Source organism: Schistocerca serialis, chromosome 5, assembly GCF_023864345.2.
Source record: "Schistocerca serialis cubense isolate TAMUIC-IGC-003099 chromosome 5, iqSchSeri2.2, whole genome shotgun sequence".
In the NCBI taxonomy this organism is placed as follows: Eukaryota; Metazoa; Arthropoda; class Insecta; order Orthoptera; family Acrididae; genus Schistocerca; species Schistocerca serialis.
The window spans coordinates 605,303,284-605,323,335 of NC_064642.1; the positions used below are offsets into that span (position 1 = coordinate 605,303,284).

At 41.5% G+C, this 20,052-nt stretch overlaps 1 long non-coding RNA gene across 1 annotated transcript; it reads right to left on the bottom strand.

Moving 5' to 3' along the window:
• Positions 1–692: 692 nt before the first annotated feature.
• On the bottom strand, positions 693–5,312 carry LOC126481635 (uncharacterized). The gene is made up of 2 exons (XR_007587602.1): positions 5,046–5,312; positions 693–1,027 (listed from the first exon to the last, which is right to left on the bottom strand). It is a non-coding gene; the product is annotated as an uncharacterized LOC126481635 (long non-coding RNA).
• Between the last annotated feature and the right edge of the window lie 14,740 nt (positions 5,313–20,052).

Below are 20,052 nucleotides of genomic sequence, written 5' to 3' on the forward strand. Positions count from 1 at the left end.
TGTAGGGTGTTTTCATTTTTTGAGTTCTAATTTTAACTGATACTTTTTCACTTTTCATTTTCATCCAAATATTTGAAGTTGTCTATTTCCTCGAAATTGTCGTATTTGGTTTTTAAAATTCTTTGTGCATTAATTTTATCCGTAATATAATCTGTCTTTTCAAAAGACATTTGCAGATCCACCCTTCCAACTGTTCGCTTCAGAAATTCTAGTTTTTTTTTCCATTCATTCTCTATGGTTACAACTATTATAACGAGGTCGTCTGTAACAACTTATTTCCTCTTTCGATCTATTCAGCCATACGAAATTATTAACGTTTTGTTTTATTCCTCTGTTTTACATTCTTTTTCCTCCACACAACTGAATAATAATGGTGAGAAACTGTCTATAGCCTGACCCTTGATACAGCTTGGAAGGCACTAGAAGTGGCTCCAAGAACTTTAACTTTATATACTGTGTTTGTGGAAGTTGGTGCAGTTGTTGCGAGAGTTTTCCTATCTATTACAAATTCCTTCAACGTTTTGAGGAGGGAGTCTACGTATATTAAATCATTTGCGTTTTTAAAACTAGCAAATATTAGTGCTAACACTTTAAGAGTACGTGATGTTTCATTTACCCAATTATTTGTTTACAGTTTAGAATTTGGTCTGGATGGGATCTGCTATTTCTTAATCCAGTAAAAACAGCACATATACTAAGAACAAGTGTTTATTGTTTACAATATATACAGACAGATGCCTTTACTCATTATGACATCTGGCAGAGCAAGCAGCTTTGGCACTGCAGGTGTCCTGGAAGAAATCCAGTTGACGCCATAGGAATTGCAGTTACAGTGGTGAAGTCAGGCCCCTCAGCCGTGGTGCCCGTGGTGGCCGCCGCCATAGTTGCCGCCGCCATGGTGGCCGCCATGGTGGCCGCCGCCACCGCGATGTCCTCCGTGGTGCGCAGCCTCCGGTTCGGCCACCGCAGCGGCCTGCACCGACACGCAACACACGGCAGCCAGCACCAGCAGCGCCGCAATGACAACCTGTCCGACAGTGGGCAGCACGTTACGGCGTGAAGGGGAGAGTTTAAAGCAAAATGCAAATAAAGTTCCAGGGACGCTCGCACAGCAGGAGGAGGGAGAAGCGTCACGAAATGAGCCTACTTCTGCAACGAGACACTTGGGAAACACAGAACATGTGAACTTGCTACACTACCTCTTACCTTGTCTCCTACAAGACACATCCATTCTACAGGGTGATTCAAAAAGAATACCACAACTTTAAAAATGTGTATTTAATGAAAGAAACATAATATAACCTTCTGTTATACATCATTACAAAGAGTATTTAAAAAGGTTTTTTTTCACTCAAAAACAAGTTCAGAGATGTTCAATATGGCCCCCTCCAGACACTCGAGCAATATCAACCCGCTACTCCAACTCGTTCCACACTCTCTGTAGCATATCAGGCGTAACAGTTTGGATAGCTGCTGTTATTTCTCGTTTCAAATCATCAACGGTGGCTGGGAGAGGTGGCCGAAACACCATATCCTTAACATACCCCCATAAGAAAAAATCGCAGGGGGTAAGATCAGGGCTTCTTGGAGGCCAGTGATGAAGTGCTCTGTCACGGGCTGCCTGGCGGCCGATCCATCGCCTCGGGTGGTTGACATTCAGGTAGTTACGGACAGATAAGTCCCAATGTGGTGGCGCTCCATCCTGCTGAAATATGAATTGTTGTGCTTCTTGTTCGAGCTGAGGGAACAGCCAATTCTCTAACATCTCCAGATACTGTAGTCCAGTTACAGTAGCACCTTCGAAGAAAAAGGGACCAAAAACTTTATTGGCCGAAATGGCACAGAAAACGTTCACCTTAGGCGAGTCACGTTCATACTGAGTTGTTTCCCGCGGATTCTCAGTGCCCCATATACAGTCATTGTGACGGTTGACTTTCCCGTTAGTGTGGAAAGTTGCTTCATCACTGAACACAATCTTTGAAACGAAAGATTCATCTGTTTACATTTGAGCAAGGATAAAATCTCAGAAATCGATTCATTTAATCTTATCAGCTGCAGACAGTGATTGAACCAATTTCAGACGATAAGGTTTCATAACTAACCTTTTTCGTAGGACTCTCCATACAGTTGATTGTGGAATTTGCAGCTCTCTGCTAGCTCTGCGAGTCGATTTTCCTGGGCTGCGAACAAATGCTTGCTGGATGCGTGCTACATTTTCATCACTCGTTCTCGGCCGTCCAGAACTTTTCCCTTTGCACAAACACCCATTCTCTGTAAACTGTTTATACCAACGTTTAATACATCACCTATCAGGAGGTTTAACACCATACTTCGTTCGAAATGCACGCTGAACAACTGTCGTCGATTCACTTCTGCCGTACTCAATAACACAAAAAGCTTTCTGTTGAGCGGTCGCCATCTTAGCATCAACTGACGCTGACGCCTAGTCAACAGCGCCTCAAGCGAACAAATGAACAACTGAATGAAACTTTGTAGCCCCATTAATTCGCCGACAGATAGTGCCTAGCTCTGCCTTTTGTCGTTGCAGAGTTTTAAATTCCTAAAGTTGTGGTATTCTTTTTGAATCACCCTGTATAATTATTTTTAGGCTTGTAGCGAGATTCAGTATTCCTCAAATTCAACAATGTCTACTACACTCTACTCATCATACGAATAAACCTGATGTAAACAAACACAAAGGCGATGGTTGGTCACATGCGGTAGAATCCGTACACTGGTGTTGTTACACCCCCGGAAGTAGGTCCTACTCATGTATTAGATATGTTACTATTAATTTACGTTAAACGAAACTTTAAGATTTTTTGATGTTTTAACAGCCATCAAAGTTTTCTTAATCACGCTATAGCTGTGTAATTATTATTTAAAAAAACGCGTACAGTTACAATCTCTGTACTGTTGTGTCCTGATTGTGGCGCTGTTAATATGCAATATGAAAATGTCTGAGGCTACGTGCTGCTCCGTAGTGAAACACGCGTGTGGAACACAGTAAATGCCGAGAAATAAGTTGTACTTAATGTCTTTCATAAATTTACAGAAAATAGTTGGCGTTGAAATTTTGCGTGTTACAGTTGATATAGTTGAGATACAAATCCACATCGGATGTATAGCGGAATCGGTACTCGATAGAAACTTGGAAAACATACATTTTCACAGCATCGAACACACCATGAAAATGCTACATTTTTACATTTGCCTCTGTACCTTTTCGATATGGATCCAACAGAACTGATCTGGAGCCAAGTTAAGCGATTTGTCGCGAGAAATAACAAGACGCACTGGAACTAACTCACGCAGCTTTTTCACATATCACAGGCGGGATATAGAACGGCACGTCATAAAAGAAGCGGAGAAAAGGCGGCGCCTGAGTGGCTTCGTGTATTCCGTTGTTGATCGACTCGTCAACGTGGCAGATGACAGTTCCAGAACTGAAATATATTTCTCCGATTGGTGTTAGGAAGGAGCTCAGAGATTAGGAGACGACCGACTGTAATTGATACCTTCAGTGGCTTCAGTATTCAACAATACGCAGTATGCTTTTGCATTACACATGGATCGCTCAGAAATATTACCCTACTTTTAAGTTAAGAATTTTCATCACTCTTGTTTGTAATTAGAATACCACGTTAGGTGAAAAAGAGAGCATTTTATGCTTTCCGTCTGCTCACCTAAGAAGCGTGTGGTCGTGCTAGAGTTTTGCCGAAAATTATTTCATTCTGTTTAACAATTAAATGCTGTTCGAACCTATATTGTTTCTCTGCTCGTCTCTTTTCACGTCTGAACTGCAAGTACTGCCATCATTGCACTGTAGTTGGACCAGTGACGTCCAGGTTAAATGCGCAGGTAAAGCTGTTGTCCCGCATTATCGCTCAGCCTTTGTACGTGTAACACAACATAAAACGTATTGTATGATCGTACTTGACTGTAACGGACACAGCGTGGCTTCGGCTCCACGCGAAACCGAGATCCAATCAGACTCACGCAAACGCGGAAGAATACATGATTTAATGTTTACATCAGGTTTATCCTTATGATGAACACACTATATATCCTACGTCAATTCCGTAAATGTGTGATTGTAGGGGAAATGCTGCCGATGACATTGTCACTAAAGCGGAGTTTCTAAACACGGTTTTGCGGAATTCCTTCACAAGAAGACGGATTAAATATTCCAGAATGGGAATTAAGAACAGCTGCCAATACGAGTAACTTAGAAGTAGTGCACGAAGTAACTGAAACCACTTAACAATGGCAATCTTCCAGTCCAGACCGGATAATAATTAGGTTCCTTTTAGAGTATGCTGATTCAGTACCTCACAGTCATATATAACCGTTCGCTCGTCGAAAGCTCCGTACATGTAGGGTTTCACTTCCGTGATTCCAAACAAATATTTTAATGTTTTATGTGCGCTTACACCGCGAAAAAACTCCGTATGTGATACTCTTACCAAGGGCCCTAACGTATGTCGCTTTTCCGCCGCACTGAAGTAAGAGATATAACATGCTGTAAGAAAAAGAAATTTTTTTCATGTAGCTTCTTAATGCAGAAGGGGGAAAAATTCTCTAACTGCTATATAATGATCAGCCTAAACCAGAAAATCAGTTCTACTAAGAAAACTTGAGTCAGCTAGATGAGAAACATCTTCTGTAGTTGAGAGAAGCGGTGTAACGACTAATGAGCGTAAGTTTTATTAAACATTGTGCAGTGTACGGAAGTTATTTTATCCGTATTATAGGACTCTCGGTAACCTGTTATATTCGGAAAGGGACATAAATACGGCGGTTTGAATGCGCACCTACTCATCGTAAGCTGTTCTGCCTCGATCCCTTCATCTATATTGGTAAAATTGTATTACCGTCTTTCTGAAATGCTACTACATTATTCCACCAATTTGTGTCTACGTAACATAAGCATTATCACGCAATTTTCGGTTGTACAGAAATATCTGGTCGTCCTCGAGACAATGGTAAACGTTCAAAACAATATAAAGGAGTGATTATTAGTAGTACCTGTACTGCATACTTACCAGGAAGCTCTTCATGTCGCCGAGGTAAGATGACAGCTCACTGTTCACAACGAGTATGGTGAACGTTTCGGCAGATCGGAGCTTTTATACCTTAAGCATTCAGGGACGGACAGGACTAAAACACGTCAGGCGCGAGAATGCTATATTGATCACGTGTGAACTTCTCGGAGCAGCACGACGGTTACAGACACGCATGTGTACCTGCGTCTCAGTGTCACGTGTTAGTGAAAACAAAACAGGACCGGTTCCAGGCGAGTGTGGGCTTCGGGGGTTCACCGACGACGGCGAAAACGTGCGTGTAAGCTGACCTCTAATAGCGCATGCGCGTGTTCCAAAAACCGGTCGCCGCGCCTTTTTTAGGTGTTTAGCCTATCGTCTTCTGCTCATACATAAAACGCACCGCGAAACATGAGATACAGTTTGACAGTTATGCCAGTCAGCGTCCAGTTACAAAAAAAGGCCGTGGCCACTTGTTGCCCTCCACTGCTGCCACAAAAAAATTATAAACCAGTTGCTGCTGTCCCCTGAAGTAGTATTTGGTAGCGAATGCGATGTTTTTGTCATGCTTAGAGACGGACGAAATATTTTGCTCTTGGGCTCATAATGTTTACGTGCTACGGATACGACAATCAGTCTTAGTTATTGCTCTGCTAGCAACTTCATGCTACCTATAAAGGAGTTGTCGTTACGGATTCCAGCCCAGAAACCTATTTGATATACTTCTGTACACTGGTCTATGCTAAGCGGGTCACTTCGTCTGTACACAAGTAATGGAACTTTTTTTATTTTTTTAAATTTTTTTTTTAAAATCACGAGCCTTCTGTTTAGTTTGATGTGGCCTGCCACGAATTCCTGAATTCCTCTCCTGTGTCAAACTTTTCATCTGTGGGTAGCTAGTGCAACTTACGTTCTCAGTTATTTGCTGGTTGTATTCCAGTCACTGTCCTGCCTCCCTTACAGTTTTTCCCCTCTACAGCTCCCTCTAGTAACACTGAAGTTCTCCCTGATGCCTTAACAGAAGTCCTATCTCAGTGTCCCTACTTCTTGTCAGTATTTTCCGTATGTTCCTCTCCTCGTAGGTTCTGCGGAGAACCTCTTCATTCCTTACCTCATCAATCCACCAAATTTTCAACATTTTCTGTAGCACCATATCTCAAAGGCTTCGATTCTCTTCTGTCTGGGTTTCCCACGGTCCGTGTTTCGTTACCCTATAATGCTGTGCTCCAAACGTATATTCTCAGAAACTTCTTACTCAAATTAAGGCATACTTTTGATACTCGTGGGCTTCCATTGGCTGGAAATCCCCTTTTTCTCAGTTTCTGCCTGCTTTCTATGTTCTACTACGTAGCAGAATTGCTTAAAGTTTTTTATTTCGTGATCTCCAAATTGTCGTTATGTTTCTCACGTTTTTCATTTTTGCTACTTGTCATTACTTTTCTATTTCTTCATTTTACACTCAGTTCACATTCTGTATTCAATAGACTGTTCATCCCATTCAACAGATCTCGTAATTCTTCTTGACGTTCACTGAGGAAAGTCATCAGCGAATCTTATCACTGACATTTTTTCATCTTGAATTTTAATCCCATTGCCGATACTTTGCTTCTTCGATGCATGCATAGACTGAACGGTAGGGGCGAAAGATTATATCCATGTTTTACCGTTTTTAATCCGAGCACTTCGTCGCTGATCGTACACTCTTATTATTCCCTCTTGGCTCTTGTACATATTGTAATATTACCCGTCTGTCCCTGTAACTTAATCCTATTTTTCTCAGAATTTCGGGCATCTTTACATTATCGAACGCTTTTTCCATGTCGACAAATCCTATGAACGTGGCCGGTCGTTGTGGCTGAGCGGTTCTAAGCGCTTCAGTCCGGAACCGAGCTGCTGCTATGGTTGCAGGTTCGAATTCTGCCGCGAGCATGAATATGAGTGCTGCCCTTAGGTTAGTTAGGCTTAAGTAGTTCCAAGTCTAGGGGACTGATGACCTCAGATGTTAAGTCCCATGGTGCTGAGAGCCATTTGAACTATTTTGAACCTATGTATGCGTACTGATTTTTCTTTAGTCTTCCTTCCATTATCAATCACATCGTCAGTACTGCCTCTCTTATACCTTTACCTTTCCTAAAGCCAAACTGATAGTCACTTGACAGAGCTTCCATTTCCTTCTTACTGTGTTCAAGCCTTCTTCTCGCTCTGCATTTTTAGCCTCCAAACTTCCCTCTACTAACAAATTGGCCATTCCTCAGTATACCGAGCGAGGTGGCGCAGTGGTTAGACACTGGACTCGCATTCGGGAGGACGACGGTTCAATCCCGCGTCCGGCCATCCTAATTTAGGTTTTCCGTGATTTCCCTAAATCACTCCAGGTAAATGCCGGGATGGTTCCTCTGAAAGGGCACGGCCGACTTCCTTCCCCATCCTTCCCTAATCCGATGAGACCGATGACCTCGCTGTCTGGTCTGCTTCCCCAAAAACAACCAATCAACCTCAGTATAGCCCTCCTTTTAGTCAAGTTGTGACATAAATTTCTGTTTGCTCGAGTTAGTGTCTCCTCGCCCGTTATTCGATCTGCCGATATAGTCTTTTTCTGTAGCCTCACATCTTAAAAGCTTTTATTCTCTTCCTACTGAACAACTTATCGACCATGTTCCATTTCTGTACAAAGTTGCATAATGGACAAATACCTTCATAAAGGACTCCACACTACATGAATATATATTAGATGTAACAGATTTTCCTTTTTGAGAAATGCTTCACTCATTATTGTCAGTCTGCATTTCATATCATCATCCATTATTTAGCTGCTCAAACAGTAAAACTCATTTACCTTTACTGTCTCTTTTCCCTAATCTAATTTCCTCAGATTACGCTCTTATTATACTTTTGTTGACATTGATCTTTGTAACTCTTTTCAGGACCTATCCATTTCGTTCAATGCTCATCGAAGTTCTTTGTCGTCACTGACAGAATTCCAAAGTCGTTGGCAAGCCTCAAGATTTCTGTTCCTTGTATCTGAACTTTCTTTCGTCAAAGTTCGCCTTGGTTTGTTTCACTGCCTGCTTCATGTACATAGTGAATAACATCCGTGATAGGCTACAACGCTGTCTCGCTCCTTCCTCTACAACCATTTTGCCTTTGTAGCGGCACTTGTGCTTGCGGTCTGTAAAAATAAAAGTCTGAGAAGCCATTCACTGTACAATACACCTGTCCGCCTGGTGTTGCGAGGATTTAGAACATCGGACAATGCCTTCGTAACTCAGTATTTATTTCGCAAACAACTCACAAAAGAATCTCATGACTAACATGGGACACAGTTACGTGCTACTTCGAACCTACATTTGATAGGTATTAACGAAAACGCAAAGTATCGCCGTTCTACGTAACGTACCACAATTCCAACTCGCTCCCAAGTAACGCTTGGGACCTAGCAGAAACGTATTTGAAGGCATACCTCTCCCCGTAAGTTTAAGGGATGTGATGTCAGAAAACTATGAATAAACATGTGTTTAATAATATATTTAAGCTGCATGAAGGCTTTCTCAATTTTCATTTGTATTAATATTAAGTTGAAAGAGACTTCTCACGTATAATAAATTAGTTTAAATGTGTATGAATGTAGCAGAAACCATTATACAGTAAAGTATTATTTACGCTAAACTGTGTGTCATATGTTTGCGAAATAAAGTAAGAGAAATTTGTAGGAAATCTAGAACGACTGACCATTCGCGTCTAAAGTTTTGTATCTTAAAAGAATTTTTGTGCTGGTTCCAAAACCAAACTTGGATTTCGATGAGTGTAATGTTTAGAAAGTTTTGGTGTATTCAGTATTCCGATTTATATTTTACTAACATAAATTATGCCCATGCGTTGGAATTACAGTTGTATGTGTACAACATGATCATTTGTCCTCAGCGTTGCTGAATATATCTTTCTTTGTAAAACTCTCTTATAAATGAATTTGAATATCATGTAACAGCTTTCTTCCTTCATATGTGATACAGTTTTGGAATTAGCTAAAAGATGTTGATACCCCAAGAAATTCGTGGTGCCAAAATATGCTGCAAAGAACTAAACTGGCACAAAATTGTAAATCTGGAAATACGGACGTCACAAAACACAGTTTCGAAGGATTATGTGGTATCAACTGAATCAGAATGCAGTCAGGAATATAGTACTGTTGTCAGAAATGCTTTCATTTATAAGAAAACAAAGGAATTAACTTGTTTATGGCCAAAGAGCTTGTTATTAGAAGTCGCGATCGACTTTGCCTCAATACTCGACATTCGGTTATGGAAGTATATCGCACCGTTTATGTCCTATTGTTACAAAAAATCTGGAGCCTCAGATACAAGCAATGTGACCCAGTTGTCTACGAATGGCTTTCCCTCAGTACTCGACTTTGCAGACAGTCACACTGAACTACATTAGAGCGAACATGAGCCTACGATGAAGTTCCTAGCACGGGCGGAAGCCATGCCTTTGTAACTGATGGAAGAATGGTGCTCAACGTCTCTGCACCAAAGTCATTAGAGACAGGAGAAAAATACGACATTCACCAAAGACTACCTAAACTGGGGTGGCTGCCCTTGGTCCTACTATTGTAATCGAAGAAAGAAAGTAGCTATGTGGCAGCGGAAACTGGAAGCAAATTTCGAATGCAAATGATGTTCTAGTGAAACAATGTCAAAGGTGAATTTTCCACTGGTTGCATAAGTAAGCTGTAAACAAGTCCATATCGTGTCCGATAAGAGATACAGTGTTTCAAATACCTTATTATCTAGAAGGTTTCCCACCCATCCAAGAAAATTATTTGTTACGACGTGGTTTTCGAAGTACATTAGTGATGTATGCCCACGATGTCAGCTGATAAGAAGTTTGCTCTGTTTGCTTCTTAGTCTTAGTTGTCCCCGAAATTAATACATCCTAGACAAGGAGAAGTAAGTGCAGGAAACATATTAAAATGGTTAAGGAACTTCGTGTAGGATAGATCTTCAGAGATTCAGAATGAATTATTAGATGAATAATTAGATGAATACCCCTATCTCAGGCCTTTACATAGGCACTTTTACATTACTCAAATCGGTAACTACTAGTAAACCTCAGTGTAAATGTGGTACAGGATTCCGCAGTGAAATCAGTTGCTCACTTCCGTGAAGTATTTCTTTTCATTCCTTTTTCCACGATGAATCATTCGAAGCATTTTGTGACAATAGTATGCCGTGCGGGGAGGAGAGATGGAGGAGGGGAGGAGAAAAGGGAATTTGATATGCGAGATGCGAGTATTCCCTTCATAATTCTTGTATGGCTTTCTATCGACACATAATGTTTATCTTCCTCAGAGGGTGCTGGCTGTCCATAGAAGATTGATCCAATTGTTTAACAGAAAATGTTGCTTTTTCCGTGGTGTCAGTACTAAAGTGAGTTTGCTGGTAGATTTATGAATTTCTAACTGTCCTAATGAAGGATGATGCCATATGCTGAATATATTCAAGAACTGTTGGTATAGATATTTCGTAAACTTCTCCTTTTTTTTCAAAGAGAGCTTTTTGGTGAATCGGTAGCAGGTAAATATGCTTTAATTAGTTCGTCGTTATTTATTTCATAACGACTACTTGCAGAGCGGAAGCTACGTTACCAAATTCTCATGCTCGTTGAAACTTGACAAATTGTTACATTGCTATAAGAGTGTTGTAACATACTCGTATCTGGTTTTACGAATGCAGATATCTCCTCAGTCGCTTCCAGTGTGGGTCACTGTAGATATAATCTCACTCTGCTGACGGCAGCTATAAAGCTTGTTTTCCTACACAACAAAACCTCACGGGAGTCCTTCTCGAGCTTCGGAAGTCATACGGTGCCACTTGCGAGGCATAACATCTTGGGAAGCTCTATTAATGACTCTCCCTCTGTCAACCACCTGGTATTCAGAGTTCTTCCCGTTATGACACCATTATAGATACCGAAATGTGGAAGTCATAACAGTGAGTCTTGAGAAGGATAAAGGCTTCTTATTCTCACATTCTTATAAATCGTCATTAACTGTATTACGTCCAATCTAATGGAACCAGTAAGGTGTTCTTTATTGGTGGGCGAATTTACTTTATTCCACTCAGATGCGGTAATAGCAAGACGTCAGTTGCAGCTGTTTTTAAAAGACTGGAGGAGTGGACTCCACGAACAATCTACAGATTTTTTTCATTTTTTCATAATGTGCGGCCACAGGCATTATATATTTCTTTAAAGTCAGTACCACCATTAGACTGTTTTTTATTTGCAGTGTTACATTTACACAATCATGATTTCGGCTTTAAATTACCATTATCAAGTGTTTTAATGCTATACATCGCCTAAGTTGGCATATGGTCGTATTTAAAATACTGACCCTTAGACAATGTGTCTAATAGTGTATTTTAAATACGACAGTATGCCATCTTACGCGATGTGTAGCATTAAAACACTTGATAATGGCAATTTAAAGCCTAAATCATGATCATGTGAATGTAACACTGCAAATAAAAAACAGTCTAATGGCGGTACTGAATTTAAAGAAATCCACAGATTCTCCGTAGAGAAATGCATGTTCATGGACTTCCGACGTTCTTGAGTGTAGGAGAAATTATTCTTTCTAAAGAAAAGAATTCTTGCCCTAATAATAATCATAATTATTTAGAAAACTTATCATGTTTCTCTTATGGCCACCATTGGTTTCATCATCTGAACAATATTTTGAGATTCGTATATACTCTGTGTAAGAAATGACGTTTCATTTTTCGTGATTGATGTCATGGCTTTCGGTCTGCCACTCATTACATTACTTCAGAATTAAAACACTCAAATTTCCACTGTAGCACAATTTTCTTCCATTTCATTCCCTGTGGCCCATTAACAGCATAGTGTAAAATCCTTCTATTCTGTAGAATGCCTTGGTATGCACAAAATATCTGATGGTTTTAGACACACTATGAAATGTAAGTTTAGGCATTCTATAAAGTTTTTAGTTATTACGCAGAATGCCCAGTACCACTTCCGCAAAGTGTGATAAAGGCACACGACGAGAAGCCTTTATTAATCTATAAGCATTTGAAACTGAAAGAACAAAACTACGAAGTAAACTGCAGGATATCATTATCGGAAGAGAGTTAAAGCAGAACTGAGACCGAAGTACTTGTGACAGTAAGTACTCACTTTTCTTCATTTATTTAAAAAAAACACTTTAAATTATCACGATTTAAGGAAGAATGCGAACAGAACATTGTTACCGGTAAAACACAAAAGCAGAAATGGCATGGCCCACTTATTGCAGCAGGGAAGGCTAGCATGACGTTTTGAATTGCACTCAATTTTCTTTTTGACACAAAGGGAAGTCATATTTTGGCATTTAGTGTTGCACATACACCTGACGAATACTTGGCCGCTTCCTGTGGACTAAGAAGTAGCTACAGATCGGAGAGATATTTCGTGATCAGCAAGGTCTTCATTCCTCATTAAGTTCATTGAACAAAAGGTGTGTTGAATCCCGCCTTCACGTTAAATATGTGGGGGTGTAGGAAACCTGCCTTCTCGGATCGCTAGACAACATTTAAACAAATCGTATTAATGAGTTTTATTACGAAGTGAACAATGACAATACTCAACTTTGACCGTAAGACGGAAGTGTCGTAGGCAAAGGGCGACATGCAAATAAGAAATCTCTTCGGTATATACAATTCCTAAGTCGCTGGTCTTGAAGTGCCTGATCTTGACGCTGCTGTAGAAGTGGACCACGACCGGTCATGAACGGCGCTTACGTTCTCTTCACATAGAGGCCTCTGATGTCGCGTTGTCATCCTGGAGAGGGGTCGGCCAGCGTGCGATTGGCTGACGTCACAGCCCACTCTGCTCTATCGTTTCCGACTGGCGTGCCGTCGCTTGACTTTACGCCGTCTCACAATGAATACTGATCCTGCGTAAAGCTTTAAGATTCTTTCTGCAGTTCCAAGCCGGTAAAAGCCATCCGCCATCACCTTCATAACAACTACCAACGGATTGCCTGACTCACCACGCCCTTTGTCGAGGCTTGGAATCGGAGTTTACGCAGTGGCACCTAAAGGTACGGGAGGAAATTTTTGGTCAGAACCCTCTTTTTTTTTTTTTGGCCTTTATCTCAAGGTTCAGTTTCGATTCAGTTTTACTTTGGATATGAATCTCAAGACTGGAGCAAAGTTTACACAAAACGCTAACCCCTTAAACTTCTACCTCATTGCTGTCAACGTATTTAGAATGTCCACAGATGGCACGAACGTTTCGGTTACCGTTTTGAAATGTGTGAGCGCTGCTGGTTTCTATCAAGCCGACGCAGCACGTATCAGATAAAGAAGGATTTTCGGTAACTGCAGAAATTGAAGGCTCTTCGGTAACTATAGCTTCATCAGTGTTTTGGTTTCCTCCATCATGAACTGCATTCTCATCTACGTCTCCCTTTGCATTGAGGCATCTCGTCTTTTTTATCCTGTTGTGTTGTTTCTACGCTCACTATTATTTTTCCAGCTCTTCCTCAATCTGTACGTCTTGTGAAAGGTCATTAGGCAGGGACGACGTCGAGAGTCCTACACCAGCTGCGCCTACAGACAGACCTTCATATGGTGAACCGATAATCTCAGAATGGAAAGTTTTGTTTTTCGTAATTTGGACGAATCGCAGGCCGTCACTCCAGCAGAATAATTTCGATGTCGTGTTTCCACTTTCGACACTCCCCTGACTTTGTGAGTGGCGTGGCTTACCACGGGCGATCTTCAACGTGGGCCAATACTCCACTAGCCTGCTTATCACGTTGTTTGCAAATTCCCTAGCGTTATCGACTGTAGAATTGATGAAGCACAAAGAAATGTAAATATGTCGATGAGGTTGTTGGCTACTTCTTTCGCCCTCTTTGATTTCAGTGCTCTGGCAACTACAATCTTAGTGAGCTAATATCGGTAGACCATTACAAACTTGGTCGAGGGGTAGCGTCTTTGAGTAATGGACAAGACGTCCTCAATCTCGGGTTCGAACTCCGTCATCTATTAGGTCCTGAACATAAATCGTCAGCATTGGCGGCCGAACTCAGTCCGAAACGTGACTCATCACTGAAGAAAAGTCTACTCCAGTCAGTGATATACTAGGCCGAAGAAGTGTCTGGAGACGCCCAGGACAGTGCTGGGATACCGACGTGCTTATCGCCCGCCAGGTGACCCTACAACCATGAGTGATGCTCTGGTGTGCTATTTCTTTTCATAGCGTAGTAAAAGATGTCACCTTCATTCTGCCAATGGCCTTGTCAAAAGTGATGGAGGAGGGGACAGAGGTTCAGTACACCCCTGGGATGGAAAACTACTCCTAAATGTGGAAGAAACAGCAGTGACTAATGGCATGAGCATGCAGAAGGCGACGGAAACCACTTTATTAAAGACAAATCATTTTTGTATCCACATGGCATGAGGCCTGTGATTGAAAAAGTGTCATCATGATTTCGCCATAGGTAAAAGGTTACGGAATAGTCCCCCATTCGGATCTCCGGCAGGGGTCTGGCGAGGCCGAGGTGACCATGACAACGAAAGCATAACGTTCTATGAGTCGGGGCGTGGAATGTTAGAAGTTAGAAAGTTATAGGGAAGCTAGAAAACCTGAACAGGGAAATACAAAGGCTCAATCTAGATATAGTGGGGGTCATTGAAGTGAAATGTAAAGAAGACAAGGTTTTCTGGTCAGACGAGTATAAGGTAGCATCAACAGCAGCAGGGAATGGTATAAGTGGAGCAGGATCAGTAATGAATATGAAGGTAGGACAGAGACTGTGTTACTGTGTACAGTTCAAAGATAGGACTATTCTCATCAGAATCGACATTAATTCAACACCACCAACAACAATAGTTCAGGTATATATGACGACTTCGCAAGCTAAAGATGAATAGATAGCGAAAGTGTAAGAGATATTGAACAGGTAATAAAATGAAAATCTAATAGTCATGTGGGACTGGAATGCGATGGTAGGGGGAGGAATAGAAGAATGCGTTACAGAAGAATATGGGCTTGATGAGAGAGGAGAAAGACAAATTTTCTGCAATAAATATCTGCTAGTAGTAGCGAATATCTGTTCAAGAAACACAAGAGAAGAAGGTACACTTGGAAAAGGAAGGGACCTCCGGGATGATTTTAGTTAGATTGGATCATGGTCAGGCACAAATTCCGAAATCAGTTACAGGATTGTAAGGCGTACCCAGGAACACATGTAGACTCAGATCACAATTTAGCTGTGATTAAGTGTAACCCGAAGTTGAAGAGATGTATTCCAATCTTTGCCTTCCTCTATAGATTTTACCCTCTACAGCTTCCTCAAGTACCATGGAAGTTGTTCCCTGGTGTCTTAACAGCTGTCGTACCATTCTGTCCCCTCTTCTTGGTTTTTCCATCTACTCCTTTCCTCACGATTCTGCGCACATCCTCCTCATCCCTTAGCTTATGTGCACCTAATTTGCAACATTCGTCTGCAGCACTACATCTCAAATGTGTCTGTTCTCTTTCTGTTCCGGTTGACCACAAACCATGATTTACAACCATAAATATTGTAATCCAAACGTACATTCTCAGATATTTCTTCCTCAAATTAAAGTCTCCTCAAATTAAGTCAAGTAAACTTCTTCTGGATAGGAATGCCATTTATTCCATTGATAGTCTGTTTTGATGTCCTCCTTGCTCCGTTCGCCATTAGTTATTTTGCTGCCTAGGTAGTAGAATTCCTCAACTACATCAACTTCGTGATGTTAAGTTTCTCGCTGTTCTCGTTTCTGCTGCTTCTCGTTACTTCCGTCTTTTTTTGATTTACTCTCAGTCCATATTCTGTAGTTCATTCTCTTCAGCGGATCATATAATTCTCCTTCACTTCCACTGAGGATAGCAATGTCATCAGCGGATCTTACCATTGGGCCGGCCGGAGTGGCCGAGCGGTTAAAGGCGCTACAGTCTGGAACCGCACGACCGTTACGGTCGCAGGTTCGAATCCTGCCTCGGGCATGGATGTGTGTGATGTCCTTAGGTTAGTTAGGTTTAAGTAGTTCTAAGTTCTAGGGGACTTATGACCACAGCAGTTGAGTCTCATAGTGCTCAGAGCCATTGAACCATTTTTTCTTACCATTGATATTGTTTCACGTTGAATTTTAATTACATTTTTGAAATTTTCTTTTATTCCTATCATTGCTTCTTCGAAGTATAGGGTGAAAGACTGCATTGCTGTCTTACACCCTTTTTAATCCGAGCACTTCCTTCTAGATCTCACACTCTTATTATTCCCTGTAGGCTGTTGTACACGTTATATATCACCCGTTCTTCCTGTAGTTTACCGCTATTTTCCTCAGAATTTCGAACATCTTGAACCAATTAGCATTGTCGAACGCTTTCTCCAGGTCGACAAATCCTTTTAACGTGTCTTGATTTTTCTCTTCTTTTGCTTCCATTATCAACTATAACATCACAGTTGACTCCATGGTGCCTTTACCTTTCCCAAGGCCGGTATCATCGTTATCTGAGATATCCTCAATTTTCTTTTTCATTGTTCTGTATATTATTGTTGTCAGCAACGTGGAAGTAGGAACTCTTAAGCTGATTGTGCGATTCTCGCACTTGCAGCTCTTGCAGTCTTCGGAATTTCGTGGATGATATTTTCCCGAAAGTCAGGTGTTATACCGCCAGACTCATACATTCTACATACCAATGTGAATAGTCGTATTGTTGCCACTTCTCCAATGATTTAGGAAATTCTGATGGAAAGTTGTCTGTCGCTTCTGCCTTATTTCCTCTTATTTCCACTTAAGTCCTCCAAAGCTCTCTTAAAATATGATTCTAATAGTGTAGCCCCTATCTCTTCATATCGACTCATGTTTGTTCTTCTATCACATGAGACAAATCTTCCCCGTCATAGCTGCCTTCAATGTACCCTTTCCATCTATCCGCTCTTTTCTCTGCATTTGACAATGCAATTCCCATCGCACTCTTAATGTTACCGCTCTTGCTTTTCATTTCACCAAAGGTAGTTTCGACTTTCCTACATGCTGAGTCAGTCCTGCGATAATCATTACACTTTCGAATTTGTTCACGTTTTTGTGCAGCTATTTAGCCTTAACTTCCTGCACTTTCTGTTTATTTCGTTCCTAATCGACTTGCATTTCTGTATTCCTGACTTTCTGCGAACATTTTTATGTTTCCGTCATTTATCGACTAACTGAAATATTTATTCTGTTACCCATGGTTTCATTACAGTTACCTTCTTTGTACCTACGTTTTTCTCACCAATTTCTGGACTGCCGGCTTTTATAGAGATGTCCATTCTCATGGAACTGATCTACCTACTGAGCTATTGCTTATCGCAGTATTTATAGACTTCGAGAGTATCAAGCGATTATTTCATTCCTTAATACTGCCGTATCACACTCCGTTGCGGATTTATTCTGGGATGAAGAAGTACACACACGACAGGAATTCGTAGAGGACCGCGTCAGACGAGTCAGAAGACTTGTGAAACAAGGTATACACTCTCTATTCGGATGGGACAAAATCGATGAGATCGACCTGGCAAGAGGAACTGAATTCCAAGAAAATTCATTGGGTTGACAGCTAAATCTTTTTTAACACTGTCTTAGATCTTTTGGCAAGGCTCACAAACATGAATGTAGAGCTCAGTGTCATGACGGGTAATGTTCTCGTACTTGGGTGAAAGTTCTTTCAACTTCCTCGGCCGCCCTCCATGACCAACAGCCAAACGGGCGCTACGGAGTACGTCAAATAACCCGGAGTCTGCGACGTAAAACTGAATGGGACTCGTACCGTCTTTAACAAGATAGATGGTCTTATTCTCGGCCATCATTACTTCATAGTGTTTTTGTAGCCAATGGTCCCGTGATTCCTTCTCCATGCTCGTCTTTGCTTTTTTCACATCTTTGACTAACATTTCGTAACTGGTATCTGTTAGGAAAACACAGTTTTTAGCATCATTGGCTCTTACTTGAGGCCCTTTATCGAAGGACCGTCATTAGATGTTATCACGGCGTGATTCCTGTCTTGACACTATACTCTTTCCAACTTGGTGATACAAGAACAATAAAAAATGACGGGAGAGTATCTGTTTAACTTCAGCCGGATGCTGTATTGTGGATTACTATTATGGCGATATCAGTGGCGTGATAGTTGAACCTCGTACAACAGTGCGCCGTCTTCACAACCATTAAATAAAGACCCTAACGCCTGAGCTAACAGAGGTGACGGGAAAAAAATGGCGGGATTAGGCGTATTATATAGGGTGGTCCATTGATTGTGACTGGGCCAAATATCTAACGAAGTAAGCGTCAAGCGAAAAAGCAATAAAGAACGAATCTTGCCTATCTTGAAGGGGGAAACCAGATGGCGCTATGGTTGGCCAGCTAGATGGCACTGCCATAGGTCAAACGGATATCAGCTGCCTTTTTCAAAAATAGGAACACCCATTTTTTATTACATATTTGCGTAGTACGCAAAGAACTATGAAGATCTTAGTTGGACCACATTTTTGGCATTGTGATAGATGGCTCACAATTATAGACGAACAGTTGTTATTAGGTAGGTTTTTTTGAATTAAAATACAGAACGTAGGTACGTTTGAACATTTTATTTCGGTTGTTCCAATGTGATACATGTACCTTTGTGAACTTATCATTTCTGAGAACGCATGCTGTTACAGCGTAATTACCTGTAAATACCACATTAATGCAATTAATGCTCAAAATGGTGTCCGACAACCTCAATGCATTTGGCAATACGTGTAACGACATTCCCCTCAACAGCGAGTAGTTCGCCTTCCGTAATGTTCACACATGCATTGACAATCCCCTGACGCATGTTGTCAGGTTTTGTCGATGGATCACGAAAGTAAATATCATTCAACTTTCCCCACAGAAAGAAACCCGGGGACGTCAGATCCGGTGAACATGCGGGCCATGGTATGTTGCTTCGACGACCAATACACCTGTCATGAAATATGCTATTCAACACCGCTTCAACCGCACGCGAACTATGTGCCGGACATCCATCATGTTGGAAGTACATCGCCATTCTGTCATGCAGTGAAACATTTTGTAGTAACATCGGTAGAACATTAGGTAGGAAATCAGCATACATTGCACCATTTAGATTGCCATCGATAAAATGGAGGCCAATTATCCTTCGTCCTATAATGCCGCACCATACATCAACCCGCGAAGGTCGCTGATGTTCCACTTGTCGCAGCCATCGTGGACTTTCCGTTGCCAACAGTGCATATTATGCCGGTTTACGTTACCGCTGTTGGTGAATGACGCTTCGTCGCTAAATAGATCGCGTGCAAAAAATCTCTCATCGTCCCGTAATTTCTCTTGTGCCCATGGCAAAAATGTACACGACGTTTAAAGTCGTCTCCATGCAATTCCTTGTGCATTGAAATGCGGTACGGGTGCAATCGATGTTGATGTAACATTCTCAACACCGACGTTTATGAGATTCCCGATTCTCATGCAGTTCGTCTGCTACTGATGTGCGGATTTGCCGCGACAGCAGCTAAAACAACCTACTTGGGCATCATCATTTGTTGCAGGTCGTGGTTGACGTTTCACATGTGGCTGAACACTTCCTGTTTCCTTAAATAACGTAACTATCCGGCAAACGGTCCAGACACTTGAATGATGTCGTCCACGACCGTTGGTCATTTTGATCACAATATCGACCTTTTTCGCAATTGGTAAACGGTCCATTTTAACACGGGTGGTTCTAGGTGCGCAGTCCAGAACCGTGCGACTGCTACGGACGAGGGTTCGAATCCTGCCTCGGGCATGGATGTGTGTGATGTCCTTAGGTTAGTTAGGTTTAAGTAGTTCTAAGTTCTAGGGGACTAATGACCACAGCAGTTGAGTCCCATAGTGCTCAGACCCATTTGAACCATTTTTTTTTAACACGGGTAATGTGTCACGAAGCAAATACCTCCGCA